The sequence below is a fragment of the Rhinolophus sinicus genome, linkage group LG05, assembly GCF_036562045.2.
Source record: "Rhinolophus sinicus isolate RSC01 linkage group LG05, ASM3656204v1, whole genome shotgun sequence".
Classification (NCBI taxonomy): Eukaryota; Metazoa; Chordata; class Mammalia; order Chiroptera; family Rhinolophidae; genus Rhinolophus; species Rhinolophus sinicus.
Genome location: NC_133755.1, coordinates 115,210,539 through 115,237,824, shown reverse-complemented (window position 1 = coordinate 115,237,824; position 27,286 = coordinate 115,210,539). Strand labels below are relative to the sequence as shown.

Sequence of the window (27,286 nt, the reverse complement as noted above, 5' to 3'; positions counted from 1 at the left end):
TTTTAACAGTATATGGGAGCTGTATCCTATGTGGGTTTTTTCCTTCTCATATATTCCTGTGTTGCCTAGAAATAATCACTGGCTACTTAGAGTAAAAAAAAATAAAATCAACAATAGTTTCTAGATAGCAGTATCTTTGCTAATACTTGGATGAAAGCATTTACTTAAATATTAATCCCATCTCTACTATTAATTATGAAGTGCTTTAACAAATGCAAAATGTCTAATGATTGTTTATTGTTTTTCATTTGAGAGAGTGTACTCACAGAAGCAGAAAGAATTAATTAGCAATTGATCACGACAGCATGTCATTCTATACAATATATACAACACCTGCCCTGATTAGTTTTGAATCCATGAAGGAAAACAAGCATAGTAAACTGGCATTTGACAAATAAGCAAACTAATTAAAAGGCTATCAGGGACAGCAAATGAAACAGAAACAAATTACAAAAAAAATACTATTTGCTAAAGTTGACAGATTATTACTACACAGCAAAAATACTGACATAAAAAGGCTTCATCTTTTAAACATATATTCTAGGTATAGCTTTGGATGGAGGGCTCACTTCAGCAAATTTACCTATTCTTTTTAGTTGTTTGGGGGTATATGTGGAAGACCAGATGCCAAGGCTGTCTCTAATAAATGTACAGGATATTTGAGAGACATGACAGAACATTAAGCAATTTACTTAAAGAAAGGCGTTATAGGAATTACAAGGTTGTTCAAGAAAACTTTCACACTATTGATGGGCCTTCAGTTGCCTTTGAAAGTATAGGAAAAAGATAACTAGAAAGGAGATGGTGAGTGTATTTCAGAGTCATTGTGCATTTTTGTAATAGATGTTTTCTAATATTGGAGTGAGAATGGGGGTGGCAGAGAAAGCCCTATCTTATCTGGGATTTCAAAGCTTCCAGGATATGTTAATTTTTTCTTATTGATAATGCTCACAATTCTGATACTGTGCTCTAGGGCTTCTAAAGGATTTTTGGTAAAGTAGCGCAAAACTCTCTATATTAGAGTAGGTGAAGGTAAAGCTAGTTATTCAGTATATCTGTGTAATCCTGGAGGTTTGCATGCTGTTTAGTTTCTTGGACAATTTCTTCCTTATTTTGAGCAGTGTTCCAAGCTCAGGGTTCATCCATTTTCAAATCTTCTAAAACATCTTGGATCGTACATGACTTTGACTAGAATTCAGAAGCTGAGGCTCAGATAAAAGGGGAAGAATGTCAAAAGTGACTTCAATTTCTTATATTGGCAATAGAACAAACAAAAAGGTGGGTTGCTTGATGTCAATAATACAATTTTGATTAATAATAGAGAAAATAAATATTTTGCTTCCGCTTTTGTATCAAGGTGAATTATTTTCTGAAAGAGAATTCACAGTAACTGATATCTAGCCTACATTTGAAAAAGTCCATTGATGGCAAGATTAACCCCCTTGAAGTGGTTCATTCATCTTAGTAGAAAACAGAAGGTGGCCACGAATGAGGCTGAACATATATGAAAATGTAAACAACAGTAGGAGGTGCTAGATGAGAGGAACAGGGAAACTTAGATTTTTCTAAAAGCATGAAAATGCAGGGTACATAACTAGATTCGGGAATTCAGTATTAATCTTAAATACAACTCTAGGAAGTATTATTACAGAGATTCACTGTGTGAAGGTCAATGTAAGATTCTAAACTTGGGTTCAAATACTAACTTCACAAATTAAGATAGGAGGGATTTGGTAGTATCACATATGAAGGGGAACTTTTTCTAGTTGAAATTGATAGTAAGTTGAATGTAAGTTAACAATATGATTTATCTGAAAAAATGAAGCCATGTTTTCTCTTTAAAAGTTTTCTTTCAGAAAACGATTTTCTTTGTTAGAGAAGACAGAAGTGTAACAGAATTTCTGTTTTCTTGATCGTTCATCAGAATTATACCATTGACCTCAAGAAGTTTTTCTATCCTTTCTCTGTTTGCTTTATTGCTAAACACAGCCATCTTAGGCTACATTAAAAGAAATGTAATGCCTAGAATGGGGACATGATAGTCCCTCTGCTGTCTGCTCTTTCAGCATAATGTTCAGATCACATTTGGAGCATGGCATTCAATTTTTGGAAACCAGATTATAAAAGCTGCACGAACAAACTGTAAGCATTTCAGAGAATGGCCAGGAGAATCAAAGTACTTAAAATCAGGCTCTATAAAAAATAGTGGAAGGAATTATAGGTATTTAATTCAGAAAAGTGTAGATGTTGGAGAAATATGATATTGACTACGAACATGTGATGTTCTGTCATGTGGGAAGGGATTTTGATTTGTTTGAATGACCCACTGGATCAATGTTTGGAAGCTAAACATCTAACAACAAAAAATATCTCCAGACATTGGCTAATGTCTCCGGGGTTGCAAAATTGCCCCTGGTTGAGAGTTGAGGACCATGAATATGGACAGATTGAATGTCACCATGGACTCAGATTCATAACAGACTTCAAATATGACCTCTTAAGTGGTCCCAGGGATTTGGCAGCATCACATACGAATATGAAGGGGAACTTTTTCTAGTTGAAATTGAGAGTAAGTTGAATATAAGTTAACAATTTTCTTCCTCAATTTAAGGAAGAAAATTCTAAAATTCCAAATTGTCTAGAAATCAATGGACCTCTTCAAGGGGAGTCAGCTTCCCATCAGTGGAGATGTTCAAGCACTGGGTGGATTGTCACTCACTAGGGATATTGTAGACAATATTAAAGCATTAAAAGTGTCATCAGAGGTGATGAGGCATTAGGGCCCTTTTAATCTTGAAATTCTGTAGATGGTGAACAACTTCATATATTAGCATTTTGGTTTTTTAATTGGATTACTACTGTCCAATTAATTGGACTACTGTCTTTAGTGAATTACATAATTTATTCTAGGAAGCTATCATTTTGGGTAGAATAATCCCATAAAGCATTGCTTTGGAATACGGTGACTTTAATTGAATGACCCAAACTAATATTGAGGTAATCTTTGCTAAAGCCAACATTATGGAGAAAGATAGTTGTACTGGGACCACTTAAGAGGTCATATTTGAAGTCTGTTATGAATCTGAGTCCATGGTGACATTCGATCTGTCTATATTCATGGTCCTCAACTCTCAACCAGGAGCAATTTTGCAACCCAGGAGACATTTGCCAATGTCTGGAGATATTTTTTGTTGTCTTGACTGAAGGGGGTATTATTGATATCTGTTGGGGAAGAAGCCAGGGGTACAACTAAACATATCAGTGCATAGGATGGTATCCCACATCAAAGAATCATTTATTCAAAATAGCGACAGTGCCAAAATTGAGAAATTCTGGTCTACATAAGAGGGTTTTCCCCTCTGCCATCAATTTAATTCCCTTTCTTTATCCAAAAATTCTCTTTTCATCTGTTAATATTTTATATCAATTTTATCCAGACAGGAAACACACATTTTCAGGATCAGAAAATAGACAGATTAGTTTTCACAGAGCATCTTAATGCCAGTTCCTCAGGCCCCACTTCTCCATAGAGTGACGCAATGAAAGCCTGATGTCCCTGCCCATGCACCATGGGAGAGTAACCCCAAAATTATGAATCTTGGAGCTTATGTAAAGTGACTGCCACATTTATTCATCTTCCTCTCAGAAGAAGTAGAGGGACCTTTGCTCTGGAACAGAAATGATTCCTCTGTGGAGAAAGAAGGAGAAATCTTATTTCACACACTGAAAGGTAAATCAAGGGCTTCAAGGAGAGTTAAGACTTTCTATTGCTCTGGAGGCCTCTGTTAGTAGGGTTGCTATTCAATTATCTGTTAACCAATGTTGCTAGAAATCTTTGCTCAGAAAGTCCTGACCACGCAGAACCGTGAAAATATTCATGGAGCATTGAATCCTGACATATTCTAGGAGTTGATTCCTTTACTTGCCCTCCCTCGTTTAATTCTCCTTCTTCCTCTCACATGTCTCCTTAAGGGGTTAGCGTTACCTACACTGATCTTTTCATGATATCCAGAGTATATTCTGATGCTTAAATGGAGCTATAAACTCTTGAATTTCCTTAAAAACAAACAAAACCCCTCTTAACTAAGTTGGTGTTCGTTTTTAATAGAAATCTGTGAGGCTTACTTTGATCTGTCATGAAATGCAATGATTTTTCACATGTTATGGTTTACTGCACTTTGAGCAATAGATACATTCCAGAAAAATGTAAAAATTCAAATTTTTGTAAATTGAATAATATAGTAACTGCATGAAAAAAGCGCTGTGTTTAATGGAACCATCCGACGAATCCTTTAGTAAAGTGGTGTCCAAAGTGAATAAATCCTCATTGTTATTCTTTCATTTTTTTATATAAGTTGGAATGAATTTTTAAAGTATTATGTGTGAATGTATCATAATAGCGGTGAGAGTATAGTTTTTGTGGGGACATGATAGAATTTTTGAACCAACAGAAGCAAATTACAACTTTAGAAAGAAAAAGATAAGAGAAAGCATTATTTTTCACAAGGTTGGTTGAGTTTTCTTTCAAATTTTGTTATTTATCTAAATATTGAAGTTCAGATCCAAAATCATCGAGCAAAACTATTAAGCCAAATTGAAAGCTTAGAAAAATTTGTGCAAATTTAAACTGAGTGATGTCTTGGGAATCACAAGGTACATAATGGGAAGCAGACATGGTGTTACATACAGGTGGGACTAAGTAAGCGTTAACTGAACTGAAGTAAGAAAATGTATTGGGTAATTTTTCAGAGATATTATTTGCATGTCCATTTATCTGTAGTTTTTGTCTACTGTCTAATCTCTGTGTTGGTTTATATTAAACTTCTCTCTCGAGAGCACATAGAAACAAATTCAGAAACTTATTTCCAAATCACTTTTCTGTTCGTCTGTGTCTTGGATGCTCTTAATTTTATACACTGATAACAGTCCTATATTCTGTGATAATTTTAATTTATTCTGAACTGATAATATTTATAATTAAAACAGAAGCTCTCTGACTTTGGGCAACTGTGCTACTTTTTGTAGAGACTCTCATCTCCTATACATGCCATTGGCCTACACTTGCCCTCCTTACTGCCCTATTTGCTTTTAGGGTTTATGCAGTTTGACTGCACTCAGCAGTGTGTTTGTTCTCAAGGGCTCATGGTATATGGAGATATATTTAAGACAGTCTCTTGTCAAGTTACCTGGATTGTTTTGAAAAAAAAAACAACCTCTATATACATTTCAACAATACAAACCTTGTTCTGTTGCGTTCTTATATTACAGCAATAATTTATTGCTATCTGACAGGATTCCTCTCTTAGCTTTAAGCAAATAGTTATAAGGTTATTTATTAAAGTACCCTCGGCAGGAAAAATCTGTGTCTGCCAGGGAACTGTTTCCTTTTTTGGAACTTGAATAAGTTTTTGATATTTTTCTTCTTCTTGACATTTACCACCTTCCCAAACATACATATAATATTAGGCATAGTTTTTAGGGTCTACAGGCACCTTCCATACGTTACCTCATTTAATTCCCATTATAACTCAGTAGAATAGATATTCCTATCTCAGGAGGAAACATTACGGAGATGTTACCAGGTGGTCATGAGAGTTGCTTCCCAGAACTGGAAGTTCAGAAACAGCACAAAGAAGGGACTGGGGTAGCATCTTGGTCACTGTCAGTGCTAGACGTCAGTCCTCCCAGTGCAGACCTCAGAAAGGCTGAGTGGGGCACGCAGGCAGCAGCGATAGTGATGTCCATGGTGGGGCTGGGGATTGAAGAATACCCTTGGTGTAGGCAAGACTAGGCTGGATGGAACAGAAATCAATATACTGCAACTAATTTAGTCACGGGGTGGAGAATGAAATGAATAAATATGTGTATTGTCAGGGACACTTTCAGTGTTTGCATTCAAAAGTCTAAAGAGTGAGCTCATTACAATGTTTTAGTAAATGAAGGATGTTTGATACATGAGTTGCATTATTTGTTCTCTGTGTCTATAGACAAGTAACCGGAGGAGGTGACCAATTTTAAGGTTTGCCAAGACACAAGGAAAGCCTCTGAATATCAAAGTGATTCGGTTACTCATTCATTTAGTCACTCAGATAGTCAACAAAATTTGTGAGCACCCAGTGTGTACGATAAAGTGTTCTAAGAATTAGAATGCAGAAGTGAATCCAGCTGTCAAGTTTCCTGAGGGTCCTGGGCCAACATTGTGTGTGTGTGTGTGTGTGTGTGTGTGTGTGTGTGTGTGTGAGTGTGTGCAACAAACAAATGCATAGCTAAACAAGAACAATAATCAGAGAGTAATAAGAACTATGCAGAAAAATAACATCAAGTAATGTCATAGAGAATGACCCACTGGCTACTACTGATTGGCTGGTTGAGAAAGACCTCTCTGGAAATGGCATTTATCCTGAGATCTGAATGACAAAGAGATAGCCATGCAAAAATGGGGGTCCAATGAGGGGGTGGGTGGGCCTCTGTGCAAGGACTCTACACACAGAGAGCAAGCTTATTGAGTTTGGGAAACCTGGGGTGGGGGTGCTGGTGAAGCGTGAGATGCAGTAGTAAGAGATGACGTCACAGAGAGGGAAAGGGCCTGCTCTGGTAGAGCTTGGTGAGCCAGGGCACGTGGTCAGGATTTTATCCCAAGTACAATGGGAAACTTCTGGAGGCTTTTAGTCAGAACACTAAAAGGTTGCGATTTGCTCAGCCTCCTTATCTGTAAGATGGGATAATAACATATACTTTCTATTATTTTCTGTCTATTTTTGTGAAAAATAACCTATAATATATTAAATGCTCCATAAATTTATAGCTCTAAAGCTGATATCTTTGAGATATAGAGAATAGTAAAACATGCCAACTACCGTTTGAGTGTTCACTGTATGTTTCAGTTTCACTGTGGGTCTTTCTGACGGCCGGGTTAATGCTCCTTCCTCTACACCATGCCCCGATGTGGAGAACGTGTGCATTGTGTTTTCCTGATGGTCTGTGGTTGTAGCAGGTGATCCCCTCTCAGAGGGCTTCTGGCTGTTACTGAGCCTGGCTTTTATGAGCATTTTGGCACAACAACCATAAATCACAAAGTAGTCTCCAGTAATTTGTTCTGGGCGTCACCATGTTTCACTACCTGATGCCGTAAAGTAATATTTCTAATTCAAGGATTCTGTCTCAGACATCACTCCATTTTTTTTTTTTAGAAATAATACTTTATTATAAACTTTCTGTATTATATGGGAAAGCTCTTCGCTTCTTTTTGTAAACAGACTTAGAAATTCAGCTTCATAATAAGATATAGAATAAGTAAAGATTTCATTTAAATTAGGTAAATATTTACTTACTGCCTTTCTTTCCCAGCTAGATAGAAAAAGGCTAATGGCTAATGGCTCCATTTCCAAAGCCTTTACTTTGAGTCATTGGTTCCTATCACATGAGACCTAGTGTCCCCTTTTTATTTTTATATTTTATTTATTTGTTTATTTATTTATTTACTTATTTATTTTATTAGTTTCATGTGCACAATACAAAGTAATACTTAGACGTTTATCATTTATATCCCTCACACTATGTCAACCCCCCTCTCCCATCCACTATCCCTCTGATATCGCACACAGCCATTATATTTCCACTGTCTCTATTCCTAATGCTGTACTCCGCTTCTTGTAAGTATATACATATACATATACACACATATATATACATATACATATGTGTGTGTGTGTGTATATATATATATATATATATATATATATATATATATATATAAACTTGTAGTTGACATTCATTATTGTTCAGCTTCAGGTGTACAGTGCAGTGATCAGGCATCTGCATCATCCCTGAGGTGGTCTCCCTAATGAGAGACAAGTGTCCATTGGATACCCTACAGAATCTTTACAACATTATTGATTACATTCCCCAAATTAACTTTCGTAACCCCGTGGCAACCTTGTAGTTACTGACTGCTTTCTAATCCCCTCACCTTCCCCCTTATCCCTACCCCCCACATCTAGCAACCCTCGGTTTTTCCTCTATGTCTCTGAAACTGTTTCTGATTAGTTCATTCACTTACTCTTTTCTTTAGATTCCACATATAAGTGAGATCATATGGTATTTGTCTTTCTCTGTCTGACTTATTTCACTTAACATAATGTTCTCTAGGTCCATCCATGTTGTTGCAAATGGTAAGATTTCTTTCTTCTTTATGGCTGCGTAATACTCCATTGTATAAATGTACCACAGTTTCTTAATCCAGTCATCTACCGATGGACATTTCGGTTGTTTCCATGTCTTGGCTATTGTGTATAGTGCTGCAATAAACATAGGGGTGCATAAAATTTTTTGAATTAGAGTTTTGGATTTCTCTGGATAGACACCTAGGAGTGGAATTGCTGGATCATAAGGTAGTTCCATTTTCAGATTTTTGAGATACCTCCATACTGGTTTCCATAGTGGCATCACCAATCTGCAATCCCACCAACAGTGCACAAGGGTTCCCTTTTCTCAACAAAATTTGTGAGCACTTGTTGTTTGTTGATTTATTGATGATAGCCATTCTGACTGGGGTGAGGTGGTATCTCATTGTGGTTTTTATTTGCATTTCTCTAATAATTAGTGAGGTTGAGCATTTTTTATATGTCTGTTTGCCATCTGTATGTCCTTTTTAGAAAAATGTCTCTTCATGTCCTCTGCCCATTTTTTAATTGGGTTGTTTGTTTTTTTGGACATCACTCCATTTTATATGTAAGCATTAAGAGGGAAACTATCAAAGAAATAGCAACTGACTGGTGAGAAAGTACTATTTAAATAAACAGTGCTAAAGGCACTCTTTAAATTGAAGATGTTATTATAATTGTTATTAAATGGATTACTGGGAGATGAATGCAGTAATAAAAAGAACATTTCTCCAGCTACCTAAACTGATGCATTCTGCATGAAAGAGAACTTTCCTAAGGCACTAATACATGAAGATGGTTGAATGAAGGGCTCTGTGGTGGGGAATTGAAATAAGCCTGGGACAGGGAGGCTATGTGCTTAGGTTTCATCAATTATAGAAGCCAGCAGAGACAATGATGGTCTGTTCAGTTACTTGTAGTGCAGGTGACATGAGCTTCTTCAGCTGTTTACAGCTCATGTCCACTTTTATCTCCAGATTGGCTTCTTTGTGGATTTGAGAGCCCCTGATGCTGCTGGGCTTTGCTTTGTCAGGATGTAGAAGGTTATAGAAATTCTGTTGTTTTCAGAGATGTAGAAATACTGACAAATACAGAATAAGGCAGACTTCTACAGTTAATATGGAAAATAAAAATGTTTTGCCCTCATGTGCCTTTGTTCCTCTATCACTAAATCAGCTATAATAAACTACTTTACTACAAATATTGCTAATTCTTCTGTTTGAATTCTAAATATCTTCCAATGAAACACTTCACATTAGTTGGCATGACTATGTCTAGTAAAGCTTATTCTAAAATTCTGAAGCCTTTCAATCAGCAGCAGGTAGAATGCACAATGTTAAAAGGTAATATGTATGTACAAATGTGTTTCTGCTTTCCTCTTCTTATCCATCATTCTTTCTTCCCATGAGACTAGAATCAGGGGTTTGGATTTAGAAGATTTTAGGTGATTTAGAAGTTTATTAAAAAAATGCTTTTTATATACCTAACACTATATTAAGTTTTTCAGTAAGAAAGAAAAGTAAAGATCCCAACCCTTGAAGGGCAGAGGCCCACCCTAGCATGGTGATAGGCAATAAACTGTAAACATAAGAAATAACCTAAATTATGTAGTTTATTAGCAAATGCTAGTTCCTACTAGAATAAGAAAAAGGAGAGTGAAGACAAAGGAGGTGAGCATGAGCTGTTGGATATATTTAGACAGATATCTTTTTTAAAAAATGATTAATATACTAGTTTTTAAAGGTAAAAAGGAAAAGTTAATTTTGTTTAAGCCACAGAAACTGGATAAATTCATGTAACTATTTGTGCAGAATGTTTAAAAGCAGACTTTGCAGGAGGTTATTTTCTCCTTGGTTAACTATATGCCTCATTTCAATTACTTATCATAATCAGATGTAAGAAAAAGGTGCCATTTTCTTCACTACTGGATGAGTGTGTTGTATTAACTTCCCTCTTTTGTGCCGAGTAAAGTGCATTAACTCTGATTAAAACAAGCAGTAACTAAAACAAAGGTACCCAATACTTTGATGAAAGAAACCAGAACCTAGAATCAGGTCACTTTAGAGCAGAACGAGTCCCTAGCAATTACTCAGTCATATCCATAATGTCACAGCTGAGTATTCTGGCTCCAGCCCAGTGCTTGATCTGACACCTCTGACCTGTAAAAACAGTGACAGCATCCTACAGGGAGAACCGTGGAAGACACACCTTAAAGAGCTCTTGGGTCTGCAGTGGGCAGGGCACTCAGAAAAAAACTACAGGGAACCCTAATATCTTATTTTCCAACACACAACTTCTTGAAACAATGAGAATAATTCATCCACTCCCTACAGACCGAACCTGAGCAAACCCTTTCATCCTTTAGCGAGTTCCAAAGAGATCTAGCAAAATAATAAATGAGCTTGTACCTCTTATAGAAACTCCCAGCTCGAGGTCATCATTGTCAAAACCCTTTCTCTCTGAGAGAGACCCCTGCTCCACAAAGTACGATCCTCAGAGCAGTGACGATAGCATCACCTAGGAACTTCTTGAAGTACAGAAGCTCAGGTCCCCCCAGATCTATTAAACAAGATTCTGTATTTTAACAAGATCCCAGGTGATTCAGGTGACGGCTGAGATGCACTGGCCTGGAAAACTCCTGCTAGAAGCTCTCCTGACCTGCTTTGAACTTGACCTTTGAATACAGAAGCATAGTGCCTGTCAGCAGTGAGCCCCATCTGTGTTCTGTCAGAAGTTAACTAATAAATATTAGACCAGTTTGAATGATTACTGTCTAGTAGCCGATTTTGGTAGGGCTCTTGGGCCAGTTTCTGAATGCGTGTCCTTTATAAGGAGGGTAGATGAGGATTCAAATGGGCAGTCCATCTAGACAACTTGCACTGTGGCCCAAACCTCCCCTTGCCCTCTCCCCTGTGAGAAGCCCTAATATTTCAATCTCCTGTCTTCCTCCACTAGAGAAGCTGACTCTTCTTAAGATAGCATTCAGTGGTTCATCCTGTCCCACATTTATTTAACATAATTAGAAAGATTAGGGGATATTGTGTGCTGGAGGTAGGTTGGTTTGGGCACAAAATAATATTGCAGAAATTCTCCTATTCGCTTCAACACAGTACTTATTTTTTCATTGGTATTCTATTCCTCTCTGACCTATATTGAGTTTCATTTTCCAACCCTTCCTGTGTCTTCCTGAGATCCCAAGCTAGACCTGTTCACCTCATCATTAATACTGTTGCCTCTCAAAGAGCAACCCGGTCTGCTCCATACTGCCTGGCCTCACTTGCCAGGCGTTATTCTTCCAGCTATAGGTTCCCATTCTTTATCTCATTTACTAGACAATAATCCTGTGAGGTAGGCATCACTATTACTCCATTTTACAGACTAGGACACCAAAATTCAAGAAAAAAATTAAAGAGTTCCTTATAGGGATATACTTTGAGCTTATTGCTGAGGTAGACACATCCTGATGATGGATAACTTGAGCAAAATTCAGAATTTAACATAATTTTGCATCTTTTTAAATACATCATTTTAGACAGATTACTTTGAGAAATCATAACTAACATTATAGACCCCAAACCTTGTGCCAATGATTGTTCTGTTTTGCATAATTAACTAATTCTGTACAACAATATTGACCGTTTTACAGATAAGCAGACTGAGGCACAGAAAGGTTAAGAAACCTAGGAACTACCAGAGCTTGAATATGAGCCCAGGTCATCTGTCTCTATGCCACTATGCTGTCTTGCAATACTGAAAATAAAAATGTGGTCAGTAGTTCAGAAGACACAAATATAGGTGTTTTTAATTATTCATAAAACCCTAAAGAAGGTGGAGATTTTGTAAAGGACAGGAAGCTCTTAGAAGGTTCAGATGCTCAGATGCCTTATGCTTGTACAGAGCCTTCCTCCAGAGACCAGTAATTTACTTCATGTCCCTGCCTACCTCCTGACTTAAGGTCTTTTTTGTTAATAAGGAAAAGATTTAAAGGAGTCAAGAGAAAAATAAATGCATTCTTCTATTTAAATGATCAAATGAAGTGGTGATTGCAGTGAATATTCAGCTAAAAACTTTAGCAGCCAAATAAGAACTAGACTGAGATGAGGAGGGTTTAAAGCTCTCCAGCAAATCTGTGAGAGATGAATCAAGGTCAATTCTGCATCAGAGCTGATTGTAGGTGGACGTTTAATGAGCAGATGATGAGTCTTTCTGAAATAGATAAAAATACCTTTCAAATGTAAATTGACATTTACTTACCTCTCCAAGGCTCAGCCTTTACATGCCAATGTGTGCTTCATACTCTGTGCCAGAAAGCAGAAAAAAGTCTGGCAGAGACTGGAGGATTCCAGGGCTCTGGGAGATGGGCTGATGCCTTGAGCTGCTGTGGAATTGACACAAATGTGACAGCTCAGCTCATCCCATTAGAAATGCACAGGGAGAGTGCCTGGGGGAAACCCATGAAGTCTGGCTCGCCGCTTCAGGTCTTGTACTTTCTGAACCACATTTAGGTGCTTTAAAAGTAAGAGAGAGGAAAATCTGTGCGAAGTTCCTCAGTGAGGACGGAAGGTACCCAATCCTGCTGATGTTTCACTGCCACATTGATAGATGAATGCAATGTAGTGACCCTGGACTGTCCTTCTAAGGAAAAACTTTCTGACTTTGCCTCGGGGATCCTCTGATTTTTCAGGATTTGGGCGTGGAGGAATGAATTGGTACCGGTCATCTGAGGATGGCCTCAGAGCCACTGTGAGCTCCAGGCTGTGCTACAGAGGGATGTACTGGTTCTGATACAAGTCCTCAGGAGTTGCATGTGTCCAGTAGAGTTCAGCATCTCTGATTTTCATTGTCTTCTCTGAAGCTGAATGGAACCTGAGAGGAAAAAGAAGGACTAGGGAAGGAGCATGTGAACTCACAGGCCAACCATCCATCCTTGGTATCCTCTGGGTTCCTCAGGTTCTGCTGTCTCTTGCCACAGCTGTCACAGAATGCCAGTGGCCCAAACAGGTCTTCAGATGATGTCCCTAGGACATACTCAGTGCTACCAAAACTGTTTGAGGCAAAACGTTGGTAGCAAGGAGGCTTCAGCCTTCATTTATTGAAATATAAATGATGACCTGAACTGCTGCTTCCTCTTTGCACCATTACTATCGTGCATGTCTTTATACAGCACAATGATGCTAAAGAAATCAAGAGTGAGAGCTGGGCACTGGGCACTTTAGCTGTAGGAGGTGACAGCTGAAACATTTCTAGTCACTCCTAATCTAATTTTACTTTTTTTGGGACTTATTCTTCCTCTTCTGAATGTCTATGAATGAGATAAAACAATCAACAATTCTATATTTAACCCCCTCTGAGATTCTCCATGTCTGCCACCATGAAAGTAAAAGTTGTTCTTAGGATCTTCGTGGGATACAGGATATATACACATACCCAACAAGAGGCAAAAGACATTCTGTTACCAAAATTTGAAGAAATAGGTAAAGTATAGCAAGGCAGCATACACACAAAAACATCAGCTCCTAAAATCCTTTCTCCATTTTTCTAATTGAAGTAAAATTTCTGTCAGAAAAAAAAAAAAAAAAAAAAAAAAAAGAACAAGAAAACAGTGTTGTCCATAAGGAAGTACATATCCAGTATAATAAATAAAATCAAACATTTTAAGCTACTGGCTTAAAAACAATGTTATTCACCAAAGGTTCTGTTACTGGAAAAAAAAGGATTCTTGGTAAATGTCACAGGAAGGAATTCGAGGTCGTACTGAATTAAGCCACACAAACAAAGTCAAGCCAGCCATGGATTTATTCAAAGAAAAAGAGTGCACTCCCAAAATGGTGGGAGTGGGCAGGCCACGAGAAGGGCAACTGGGCCGAAGAACAAAAAAGCATAGGATTTTATTCGAATGAGGGCACAAAATATTCAAGTTTGAGGGGTGGCGTCTCAGGTGTTCCCAGGTGGGTCTCCGCTGACCACTCCTTCCCATCTGTAGGTGGGATTCCCTTGTTCTTACTTGGCCCTTGTCAGAACTGTCATGGTGATACAGGGGTGGACATTATTTTCCCTGCAATGCTAATAGTGTTATAATCCATTACTATTAGCTGTAGCTGCACCTTTTCTTAAAAATGATCTCATCTCCTCTCTTTTTTTTGGTCTCCCTCCACATCCTTTTTCTCTTCCTCCACCCTCTCTCCCTGCGGCCCTGTTTTTTCTGCCTAGGGTAACAGTTCCCTGAAGACTGATAAAGGGCTATTTACACAGTCATTGCATTGATTCCTTGCTTTAAGGTATCTCAAAATGACCCCTCATATTTAGGTAGTAATTGCCAGTAAGAAAACAACTGATCAGGCCTGTGTACCTTTTTATATCACAGATATAAACAATCTTTTCTTTAATATACTGTCAGCAGCAATCTAAGAATCAAAACTCAGGATACTCTTCATTCTAATAAGAGGTATTTTAGTGTAAAGCTTGAGGACCTGGATTGGAATATTTTCTCTACCATTTGTTATCTGTATGTTCCTGGATAAGTGATTTATAGTTGTTAAACCTTTTCACCTTTTGGATATGAGAAAAGAAAGGATCCTAGGGTGATTGTGAGTCCATAAATTATATAGAGAGTATATAGTATATAAAGTACCTAGCTCAGTACCTGGTTCAGGATAAGCACTCAACTAAGTTGTGCTATCATTGTCGTGATCACTGAGATTATCTATCTATCTGAAAATTCTGAAAAATTATAGAATTTTTCACTTCATTTTGTGTCATTTTGGTCCAGAGTGAATAACATTGTGCATTTCACACTTGTGCCAAGTATACAATTTAGTTCAATATCACCACAAATCGGAATACATTTATTTTCTCCTATGCGCTTTGCCCATGGAATGGGTATTTGGGAAGAGCTGTCTCACTATTTGAGTCTTCTTAGAATAGGTCAGAAGAAGACATGACGTGGTCTAGGTTGCCAGGTTGGCCACTGCTGCTATGATGGGTAATGGAATCCCATCACTGCATAACATTAGGTGTTCACAGCGAAAGGGAAGTGGGGAGTAGAGCTATTATTCAGGTGGCTTCAGACAAAATCATTCACTCTAGTCACAGTGTAGTTTCCTCAAAGGAGCTATGTCTGTTCTTATAAAGCCGTTTGCGGAAAAGCCATCATGTAAGGTCATTGAAGCTCTTTTTGCCCCTCAAAGGAGAAAATTTCTCTTCACCTTCCATGTCCTTCCAAGTCTTGCTGTTACAGGAGGAAGAAATATGCTCAGACTGGTCAGACATGGGCATTCCCAGGGCCGTGTTTTCCTACAGAGGGAACATGATGAGGTGTCACCATGGTAAAGGGTGAAGTGTGCCCCGGAGCAGGCACTGCTTCTACCTCCTGAGGAGCCTGATTGGACGCAGTTCTCAGGACCTCCAGCCTCCTCCAGGCCCTTGAGGCCTCTTTGCTCCCTACCCTTTATCCCAGGACCCGTACAGGAAAGGCTTCCTCCTCCTCATCGTCCATATGGCAGCTTGTACTGGGCTATTTCCCAGACATGGACCAGACAGCACTGGCTGCACAGAGCTGGACGCTGAGGGGAAATCTGGCCTTTCCTATTATCTCTCTTCTTCCTTTTGTCCTGACACTGGTGTGCATGCTTTATGTTGGACTCTCCTTAGTTTTCAGCAGTAACGTCTCACCCTCAGACCTGGGGGTGATGTACCCAGACACTCATGGAGATTTGGGGAGGAAGTAAGGAACCTCCATTAGGAATTCCAGTGTAAGCTGTGACCTCCACCCAGCATTTATTAGACCGTTGCTTTGAGGTGTTTAATGGCCTTCATCAAGCTGCTACAAAGCTGGCCCTTTGTTCCCCTTTGGCCTTGTGTCTTTGTTGGGCTCTTTTCCACTTACGTTCAGGTATTGATAAATAGAACTATGTCAGTATTTTTTCCCAGGAGTTGAAGAATCTTGTTCTGTCTAATTTCAAAATTTCACAGTCTCATGCAATCCAACTTCTTCTCTCCTCCATATCAGGCTTGACTCAGTTTCCAAGATCTGCAGTAAGAGGAAGAGTATAGTTTATCTTTTTCATTACTCCCTCTTGTATTTTTCTTAATCCCCAATTCACTGCTTCTAGCTCTTCTGGGCTTAAGGAGACTACAGATGGGATGAGACAGGTAAAGGAGGCAAAAAGGAAATCTGAAGTTTCTCTTGGCTATTAAAATACTCTCAATTGGGGCAGGTGTCCAAATGCTGACTTTGTCTTGTAGATTGTTTTTCTGGGTTCTATTTGTAGCTCTCTGTTGTAGACAATGTCCCCATTGCTTGAAACTTCTCTCTAGAGATCCATTCCATCAGAGTCTCTGTTGGAATCACCTTGGGGATACCTTGCTCTTCAGTGTGCTTTCTGGCAGGTCTGTTTCTGATCCATGGGAAACAAGCCCATTCACCTTGCTGGGGGCGGCAGTGTGGCTCACTTCCATTCCTCCCTCCCCCCCAGCTCTCTCTCCTCCTCCTCTCTTCAGGGAAACTGTAGCCATTTTCCCGACTTTAATATTTTCTAGGTGACAGTCACAAGCCTTTGTGTGGTTCTCAAAACCACCGTTTTTAGCTTTAGATGTGGCAAGTGGCTCCTTCCCCTCTGCTATTGGAAGGCAGGAGATTCAGAGTGGGTGATAGCCAAGGGTTTCACAACTAGTTCCTGAAACCCGTGAAATCTTAGCATGACCTCCATAAGTGATATTTCACTTATTATTCTGCAGAAACTCTTGAGGAAATAGGAAAAGTCAAATTTAATATGTTATCACACTTACATATAGATACATAGTATGTGGCTGCTCAATGGAAAATTTTTTTCAAGTAATACTCTTAAACTTGGATATGGCCCAATCCTCCAGCAGAACTGCACAGTTATAACCATTATCTGATGCTCAAGAAATGGACACTCACTAGTTCTGATCATAAATGATGTGACAGATAATAAGAATTCAATAAGGGCAGCTGCTTTTTGTCAGATTGTTAGAAAGGAGCCTGGAGCTTGAATAGTAGAGATTAACACACGTGTAAGTTATGTCTCTAAATAACATACCCTGTCCCCGCTTTAGTTGGAGTCTGAGCTGCAAATATGTCATAACTAACCAAAATATATGTTCTTTTCCTCTAGTGCTACATTAATTGTTATTTGTTGTAGGTATTTGCACAAGGGGGGAGCCTTCCTGGGTTTGCAAGCAAATGGAGGTTCTGACAACTATTTAATAAAATAACTGTTGAAAATACAAAAATGTATAAACTGAGAATGTAATTTATTAACCTTCACCAGGTTTATTTACTAACTTTCACCAAGTTTTTCCAGACCTTTTCTGGGCAGTAAAAAGCAATTTATCAAACCACTTTTCAAGAGGAATTCACGTCCTCCTCCTCAAACCATGCCCTGCTATCTAAGTGAAAACTGTTTTAAAACAAATCCATTTAGAAATGCTCTGAGGGGATACTCGAGGAAACTTGGTAAAATCAGAAAATCAGGATTAGTTCAGAAAACTCAATATGGAAGCCTAATTTTTATTAACTAATTATTTTCTTTCAAGATGCTGTTCATTCTTAGGGGAGAAACACTTCACTTCATACTCTAATATTTTCATAAGTTTTATTGGAGTTCTTTCCTCAGGTCATGTCATAGAAGAATATTTAAAAGGTTTTATGACTCTGGCTGTCTGAGTTCTTTTATATCCCAGAGTCACAAAGTAACCTGAAGGGTTTTTTTCTTATTTGGGGAAAGATGGACACATGTACAAAGTCTAGATTTGGGTTATCTTAAAAAGTAAACATTTACTCCTTTTCTTTTCCTCTCTTATGCTTAAAGTTTTGGAGTAGCCTTATAATTATCAGGAATTTTCATTGTCAGGAAAGCCCAAGGCTGTACGTAAAATATTAAACTGACTTTCTGAAGGGTCTGTTTCTAAGATCTGGGGATGAGCAGAATTTCTAGAAATGAAAATGTTTAGATTAATTTTCCCTTATTGTCATTTCAGATATAGGGATACTCACTGGAGAGTTTGCCGATGCTTGATGGATTGTAATGCTTTTTGTTGTTGGAGGTATGTATACTTTCTACATGCCTAAGAGCCAAAGGATTCTTTGACCTGAGACTCAAAACAATGAGGGGTGGTTTTTTCACTGCAATGGTTGTAGCAAGTAGTTTGGTATGATATATATGAGACTTTCAGTGGTGAGGAACAAAATTAAGTTGTTGAAATCTTGTGTAATTTTAGATAATGAGATAATGAGGCAAATAAAAAGTCTTGACCATTTCAGGGTGGGTATAGATATCAGAATCAGGTGAATGGGAAGGGATTGATTCTCTATAATGGTAATCGTTATACTGTGGGAAAGGTCTTGTTGGTATTTAGGACAATTGGTTATTCTAGGGATCTATCTGGATATATTTCAGGAGAAATATATCCCTAAACCTGATTTGGCTGTCAGTTTAGACCTGCCTTCACTTTGTGAATTCACTTTGAGGCAACCTCTGGGGAGATGCTTACTCTGGGAAATAGTTCTCTGGAGGTTGCATTATGTCCAGATTGGGGACTATGTTTGTACATGTCACATGTCCTATGCACAAAAACAAGCACACGGTGTTATTTTTTGAGATAACAGTCAGTGCCATTGTTAACTTATTAGCTCCATATTTACCCTTCAATATTTGCCCTGTGATAATAGAGGGGATTCCTTTAGGCATCTCTCCATCACAGTGAGCATGATGCTAACTTTTCTCAGTAGAAGGCACTGGAGGGACACTGCAGGGGACAGCCTCTCCTGCTATTTCATGCTTCAGCAGGTGGAGGTGGGGATGGGCCATCTCAGTGGTGTCAGAGTGCAAATATCTGCTGGAGCTCTGGGCCCAGAATCCTTGGCCACCTTGCAGCCTACACCTGATGATAACCCTTCCATGTCCTTTTTGAAATGAGAACTGGTGTCCCAAAGGCTTCCTGCCTGCACTGGTGTGCAAGGCCTCCGACCTGTGTTGGCTCCCAGATTTCCTCTGCAGCCTGGAGGGGTCCACGCCTTCTGCATGGCCACACCACGTGCCGGTCACCTGTTCTTTGCCTCCATTCTGGAGGGTTGCCTCCTGCTTGCCTGGGAGATTGCAGACTAGCTCCAGGCTGGACAAATCAGTAACCTTTTCTTCTCTCCTATGGGCTGAAATATACCTACTTTAATGAGGTCTGAACCTCAGTCTTGGTAAGGAGATCTCACTTCCAAGTTTGTTCTTCTTTAGGTACTTTCTCTCAGCCCTATGGTACCATATAGAGTTTCCTGATATTGTATAGTCATTCTTGTATCATAATTTGTTCTTTATATTAATCTTCCTCTGTTTAACCCATTCTGTGGTTTCTATCTCCTGATTGAACCAAGGCTGCTACATATCAAATCTCATTTGTTCACATTGGCATAAAAAAGTGACTTTTAGGTAGTATCTGGACTGAAATGAGAGACAATTTTATGGAAGCCAGCATAGTATACTGAGTGTGCTGTCTCTTTTAGGTCAGCAGATATTTCATATTGTGGTGATGCTAGAGATGGTCTGTAGACAGGTGCTTTGTGGGACCATCTTGCAGGGTTGATGCCTCCCTGGGTGTGTCTGGTAGAAAAGGCGCATGAGGTTTCAAAGGCAAAATCTAGGACTATGTGGCAAGGGTGAGAGAGAAAGAACTAGACAGTTATTCATCCAGTAAGTTTTTACTGAGTGCCTAGTATATGTCAAGTATTGTCTTAGGTGCTGAAGATATAACAGGAAAAAACAAAACAAAAATCCTTGACCTTGTTTTTTTTTTTTCGTTTTTTTTTTTTTCACTTAGATCTTTCATTCCTCTTCTCTTTTGCCTACCTGACACTTCAAGTTGGTGCTTCCCATTTTGTACTGGTTGTTCTTGTAATCAACAGAATAAATCATTTCACATAATGTGGTTATAGTGGTACTGTGTGTGTGTGTGTGTGTGTGTGTGTGTGTGTGTGTGTGAGGAGAGAGAGTTTGGAGCCATATGTTATATGCCAACAACCATTTTGACAATAAATTTAAATAAAAACATATTACTTTTGGACAAACAATTCAAAGGGATTTTACTGCCTTCAAATGAATAGCAACATGTGAATGGAAAGTCAAACCTATGTGGTATGTGAAGTTGGTTTTGAATTTCTCATTATTTAAGAGTGCTCAGTGACTAGTTGTTCTAACTTCATTGGTTGGGATATTTGATCATTAGTCAAATGAAACATGCAGCTACAACACTCATCAGAAACCCAAATGAGACATGGCGTGGTCTATGAAAGAATCGATGTTATGATTATTTCTAGCCCATAAGAGGTGCAGTGGGGCAGGGCCTCACTTCATGGATTCTTGCAGTATTTTCTTTCAGGTGTATTTATTCCACCCTTTTGAAGCTCTACTTTGTTAATTATGAGAGGGACCAAATCTGTCATCAGTGATTTGGTGACAGGACATTTTGACAAGGGTATTTTAGGATAGTCAATTGTTTGTCTTACTTCCAATCAATAGTAACTTTGACTTGGTGGAGAGGTTCACATGTTTTCACTGAAGATAACCAGTGCTTTTTTTCAAAAGAAAAAACTGATGGGAGAATATTTTTACGTTCTTTTGTTTGTAATATAAGTGGCTCTGGGTAGAGAGAAACTTATGTTTTAAACTTTTCATTTCTTTACTTTCACATCCCCTGTGTGTTCACATTCTCTGGGCATGTGTAGACACACAACTATACTTGTGCCCTCTTTCTCTTCACCTTCTCTAAAGTAGGAAGGAAGTGGGCAGTCAGTGGAGGAGGAAATCCTTTCTGGATACTATGAGGTAATAGGAAACAGAGCTGCAAAGTTTTTTGTTTTGTTTTGTTTTGTTTTTCCTCATGGCAAGTTCATTTTTCTGTAGCTAAAACTCAGCTAAAAAAATTACTACCACTTTCTGAAGTATATGAAGTTTAATACTACCTGATGGTTGGGGAGATACAACTCTTTAAATAAAGTGATAAATTTAAAATCATATTCAAGTGTTATGGTACACATATTAAAAATAACATTTTCCTTGAACTAATATTTTTATGTTTAAACTCCATGATTGGAATTTAATTCAAAATCCCTATTTAAATGATATTACAGAGCTAGCAAATTAAAACATGTGTAGCATTCAAATGAGTGACAGTATTTCAATATAGTGGATATAGGGGGCTTGAACTCTGGAATCATTTCTTATCAAGAATTTGATTAATGAGCCTAATCAGTGTTGTTTCACTGGAAGTGTAATTAAAAAAAACATATTTTTAAAAATAATTTTATTAAGTCTTTAATGTATGCTTGTTAGAACATAGCTACTCATAAAAACATCATCTTCCATTTATTTCTTCCTTTTATTAGGCTCTGAGGGCAGACCCTGACATATTATTATATAGGATCAGTAAAGGGAAGCTACTATTATTACTGTTTCCAAATGACAGTCTCAGTATGCAGAATCGGGAAGTACACAATGCATGCAACGCAGTTATTTGGAGAATTGAATAAGATACTACACAAACACACACACACGCACACACACACACACATACTCACAGAGGAATGCCAAGGTCAATTTTGTTTGTTCATTAATTTGACACATATTTGTTGAGAACCTATTATACACCAGGGAGAAGCAACAACAACAAAACTAGTCAAGATTCTTGCTCTCATGGAGTTTACAATCTAGTAGAGGGGAATAATTTATTATGATTGTATCTCATTGCTGTTGTGGTAAATAAGGAAACAAACCCTAAGTTTTGGCATTTGATATTTTGGGAACAAAAAGATGTTTTTCTAGGAATTAATCATTTTATATTACATTTTATCTGCAAAGCAAATACATCTTCTGAGAATTGATCTCAACAAATATTTATGAAGCATCTACTATATGCCAAGCACTGTTAGTGCTGTTAAAATGAGTGACAGTACTTTCTTTGTTGGCTACAATGAGCATGGCAAACTGAAACCCTGTGAAAAATATTTTCATGTGATGATCTCTTAAAATTTCACTAACTGCCAATATGGACTTCATAGATGAACCTTTAAAATAGAACAGATACACATAGACACTGTAAATAACATAATTCAGATATAAGAAAAGTAATACAGAATAAGCTTTTGTTCTTACTTGAAAACACTTGGGGAAGAGCACAGACTTTTAGTGACTTCTTTATTTATGTGCAATTATTTCTGTTAGCTATTTCAGAAGTGTTGGTTTATTGGCCGTAGAAAACGAGTTAGCAGTATTGTAACAGTTTTCACTTTCAATACTTACAACCTTTTACTCAGCTTCTTTCCATCCCCTGTCTTCTTTTTGGGGATAAGAGAGGTTTTTCTATCTTTCCTTTTTGTGTTATCAATCATATCTATATTGATAAGCCAAGAAGAAATAACTGTTACTGAAAAATAAATCTGTTCTTGTATGCTTCTCCCAGACTGCCTCTCGGATCCATCGGCAGCATCAGCATGCTTGACTAACACATCCCGAGCCCCTGCCACGTCGGCTGCCCTGGCTTTACCATGACACCCTGAGGAAGAGCTTGGATTTCAAACTAGTGACCGGTCAGTACAAAGCGTTTTCTCTATGCCGTGTTCAACAGAAAGCAATATGGTCTTGAAATATATTCATAGAGGCTATCTCATCTTTTCCTACCTATTCAACAAAGAGAAGAGCTTTCTTTCTTGTTCTTACTGCCGATCTCTTCCCCGCCCTCTCCACCATGTTATATTGGGCTGATCCTGGATTGTCTTGCAATTTGTCACTGCCAACTCAGGTACTGAATTTATATTCTCATCATTTATTTAAAGCCAACCCTTTATCAAAGGGCTAAATAAAATTTTACCTCTTCCACTAAACTTTTCCTGCCAGTACTAGAACACACAGATCTGTAATTCCCATGAATAATTTTATGGCCAGAGTCAGACAGGGTTAACATTTTTCTCCACACTTTTTCACATATGTTATAGTAGTTTAAGTGTAATTCTTCCAATTATTCAATAGCAGAAGCTATTTTTATTCTTTGGGTGTATGTCTCATAGTGCCGAGTACTCCCTCTTCTGTTTTCCATACTATGGTGTGAATTCATTCATCACAGAAAAAAGTTCTTTAACTACCTAGTTTCAGTTGGGTGCTATAGAAGGCGCGTGCTGCACACACACACACACACACACACACACACACACTACAAAATATAAGGCAGCTCCTGCTCTTCAGAATTTTATAGTTTAGACAAGGAAAGAAACATGAAAATATATGTAACAAGGTTGACATTAGAAATGCATTATTCACTCATCTGTTCATAACCAAACACTTCTCAGTTGGTGAGCAACATATTCACAACATTTGTAGTCATGGGCTCATTGTCTGTAGAGATGGGAAGTATCAGAAGGACTGCAGAGGACCCAAGGAGACAGAAATGTTCTCTCTCTCTCTCTCTTTCTCTCTCCTTCCCTTTCTCCCTCCCTCCCTTTTTCCCTCCCTCCCTCCCTTTTTCTCTCTCCCACTCTCTCATTCTCTCTCTATTTCTCTCTCTATCTGAGTGACATGAAAAACAAGTAAGAAGGAAGATAAGATGATGAGTTACTATGAAAGAGATCGTGTTCTATTTTCTCCAGAAAAATCTGAGAGGCTCTTGCTGTAGAAATGTCTTTTATCTGTAGGCAGATAAAAGATCTTATGTTATCTGCTACCTCCCAGAAGGTGGGATATAAAGAACTTACAGTCCAGGTAACCGGAAGTGTGGGGACTAAAAGTAGAAACAGGGGGACCACAAACACAACCATAATCACCATCACCACCATGACAAAATGTCTTTAAAACTCAGCCTCTGCATTGGAGATCTTAATGTATTGGGGTGCTGAACTCAGAAGCAACAAGGCCCAACAATGTCACATATCTGTAAAGTTTTCTCCATTCCCTCGCTTTCCATGTACTCTATTTCCATTGCAAGTTGGCTTCTGCCTCCACTATTTTACAGAAATTTTTCTTGAAAATGTCAGCAATTGCCAAATGGTCATTTTCAGTACATACACTATTGGGCCTCCCTGTTGAATTTGATTCTGCTGATCTGTGCTTTCTTCAAACTGTAAGTTTCAAAACTTGAATTCTGTGATACTATTGTGTGCTTTCTTTCTCCTCTGGACCCTTCATTCTTTTTGTGTCTGTCCTCCAATGTTTTCTTTTCTCAGTTATTGTTTACCCTTCATCTACACACAACAGTCCCCTTTATCCCTGGTTTTGCTTTCCATGGTCTCAGTTACCTGTGGTCAACTGTAGTCCGAAAATATTAAATGGAAAATTCCAGAAATAAACAATTGATACTTTTGTGCACCATTTTGAGTAACGTGGTGAAGTCTTGTGCCATTCTGCTCTGTCCTGCCCTGGACATGAATCATTCCTTTGTCCAGCTTATCCATGCTGTGTACACTGCCTGCTCATTAGTCACTTCAAAGCAGTATCGCAGTGTTTGTGTTCAAGTACCCCTTATTTTACTTAATAATGGCTGCAAAGCACAAGAGTAGTGATACTGGAAATTCAGATATGCCAAAGAGAAGCTGTAAAGTGCTTCCTTTACGTGAAAATGTGAAAGTTCTTGAGGAATTAAGAAAAGAAAAAAAAATCATCTCTTGAGGTTGCTATAGGAGTGAATCTTCTATCCACGAAATTGTGAAGAAGGGAAACAAATTCATGCTAATTTTGCTATTGCGCCTTCAACTGTAAGAGTTAATGCCTCAGTGCGTGATAAGCACTTAGATAAGATGGAAAAAGTATTTAAACTTTATCATAGATATGCATGTACAGGGAAAAAAAGTATATATAGGGTTTGGGCATCCACTGGGGGTCGTGGAATGTATACTTCACAGATACGGGGAAATACTGTACTTTCCTAAGCTGATATCATCAGGCCTCATGGTTTTAAGTAGTACTCGTACGGGGTGTGATCAAAAGATATGGTGAATGTTTAAATTAAAAAAAATTATTACGGTAAAAGATCCATTGCCATTAACACCCCTCAAAATACTCCCCCTTGCTTCGAATGCACGTATCCCATCATTCTTGCCACTTTCTGAAGCAGTTCTGGAAGTCCTCTTTCATGGCTGTGTTTACTTCATCCTTTATCATGGCAATGCTCATGTCAAACATTGCTTCTGTGACGTCAGTTTCTGTCAAATAAAAATATTACAGGTGTGTCCTCATTCATCTTATTCACCAAATCTGGCACCATGTGACTTCTGACTCTTCCCCAAAGTGAAAATGACCATGAAAGGTAAATGTTTTGAATCAATTCAGGACATCAAGGCAACCATGACAGTGCAACTAAGGACACTCACTAAAGAGGTCTTCCCCAGCTGCTTCAGAAATTGGGAAAAACAATGGGATAAGTGTATTCAAAGTGAGGGGGCGAGTATTTTGAAGGAGATTGATAGCAATGTGTCTTTCACTGTAATACATTTTTTTAAAATTTAAACATTTACTGTAGTTTTTGATCACACCTCATATACTTGTTCCTGACAAATGTTTCTTATGTTTAGATTCTTCAGCTACCACCTTCAGCTGTATGTCTTACATGCACTTCAAACTCAGCACAGGCCGAACAGAACTCCTTATTTCCCCTCATAAAATACTCCCTTTTCCAGTCTTTATTTCAACTGATGATAATACCATAGACTTAGTTCTTTTAACCAAAAGCTTAGGAGAGATTCTTGAGACGGCTTTCTCTCTCACCAACCACATCCAATCAATCCCTAAGTATTTTCTGAATATGTCCCCACCTGTCTGTCTCTATTACCCCTGTTCTAGTTTGTCTGAACTCTTGTCATCTTTCCAAGTGGCCTCGGGGCATTCAGTCTTTTATCTCCCTTCAACTCCATTTTCTCAACAGCTAAGAGACTAAACTTTTGAAGCACAGACCTGATGTTCATTACCTTTATCAAAGCCTTTAGCATATACAATTGTCTACAGCATCAGTTTTCTGACTGTGGAATAAACGACCCTCTATTGCCCTTTCTACTTCCAGTCACACCACCCCTGCCAGCACCTGCAGGCAGCGTGCGGCTGGCTGTGTGGCTGCACGGCTCTCTCTCCTTGCTCTGCCTGATACACCCTCACCCCTTCACCTCCTTGACTGGTTCCTCTTTGTTAAGAACTCTCTCCTCATATTTTATGCTTGTGACCCTTTGGGGCTCTGGGATAACTTAAAAGAATATGAAAGAAGTAAAAGGATGTTTTAAGGCAGATTCTATAAGGAGATGACAGCCACAGGATGTTCCCGCGACATGCCCTACCTGTCAGCGAAGTCTGGATTCAAGTCTGATGTAGACAGAGAAATGTTCACAAGGGTTTCATCAGGATGCTTCCTCAGTTTAACCCAACGGCTGACCTTCCTATTATCATGAAAATCCATTTAGTGAAAATAAGCGGAAGGAGAAGATTTTGTCACTATCTTTTCTAGGACATTGCCTTGTCCTTTGTCCTTCTTCCAAATGGACCATGGCCAAGTTTTATGGTGCACTCATGCTGGATATTATAGTCCTCAGCTACTTAGATTTTATATACTGACCATGAACACTTGGTTTTCCACCCCCACTGTTGGTCACAGGGAGATGAGATTTAAATGAATGTCTTCAAACCAGAAACTCGCAGTCTTCCATTTATGCCTATTTTGGTGTAAGGTCCCTAGGCAGAGACTAGGGTTTGGGTAATAGGTAAAGTGCTCCACCTGAATTATCAGAGTTCTGTATGTTAATACTAGGTCTCAATATGAGTCTTTGTATTATACCAATATTTATTCTTGAAGATTCAGTTTGTGAATTAAGGTCTCTGCTCCACATCAGGAGTGCAGTGTGGGAAACCACTATTCCCAAGAGGATGGCTTGCTCCAATGGGGTAGCTCCTAATCACAGGCCTAGAAGTCCTGGACTCCTGAAGTCAGGTGCTATGGGAGCCAATTGTGCATGCATATGGGACCATGACTAGGCATTCAGGCACCCCGATATTGTCCCTGGTATGGGCCATGTAGGGATAGTCCCAGCCATTGTCTAGGGGACACCCCAGGCTGCCAAGGTCCATCCAGCTCTAAATTATTTTTTA

General features: G+C 38.5%; 1 long non-coding RNA gene across 1 annotated transcript in view; it reads left to right on the top strand.

Moving 5' to 3' along the window:
• Positions 1 to 27,286, top strand: part of LOC141571880 (uncharacterized) — a 170,029-nt gene that overhangs the window by 128,328 nt on the left and 14,415 nt on the right. The window contains exon 6 of the long non-coding RNA XR_012496932.1: positions 22,632 to 22,758. This is a non-coding gene — a long non-coding RNA (uncharacterized LOC141571880). The remainder of the gene's footprint in view (positions 1 to 22,631; positions 22,759 to 27,286) is intronic.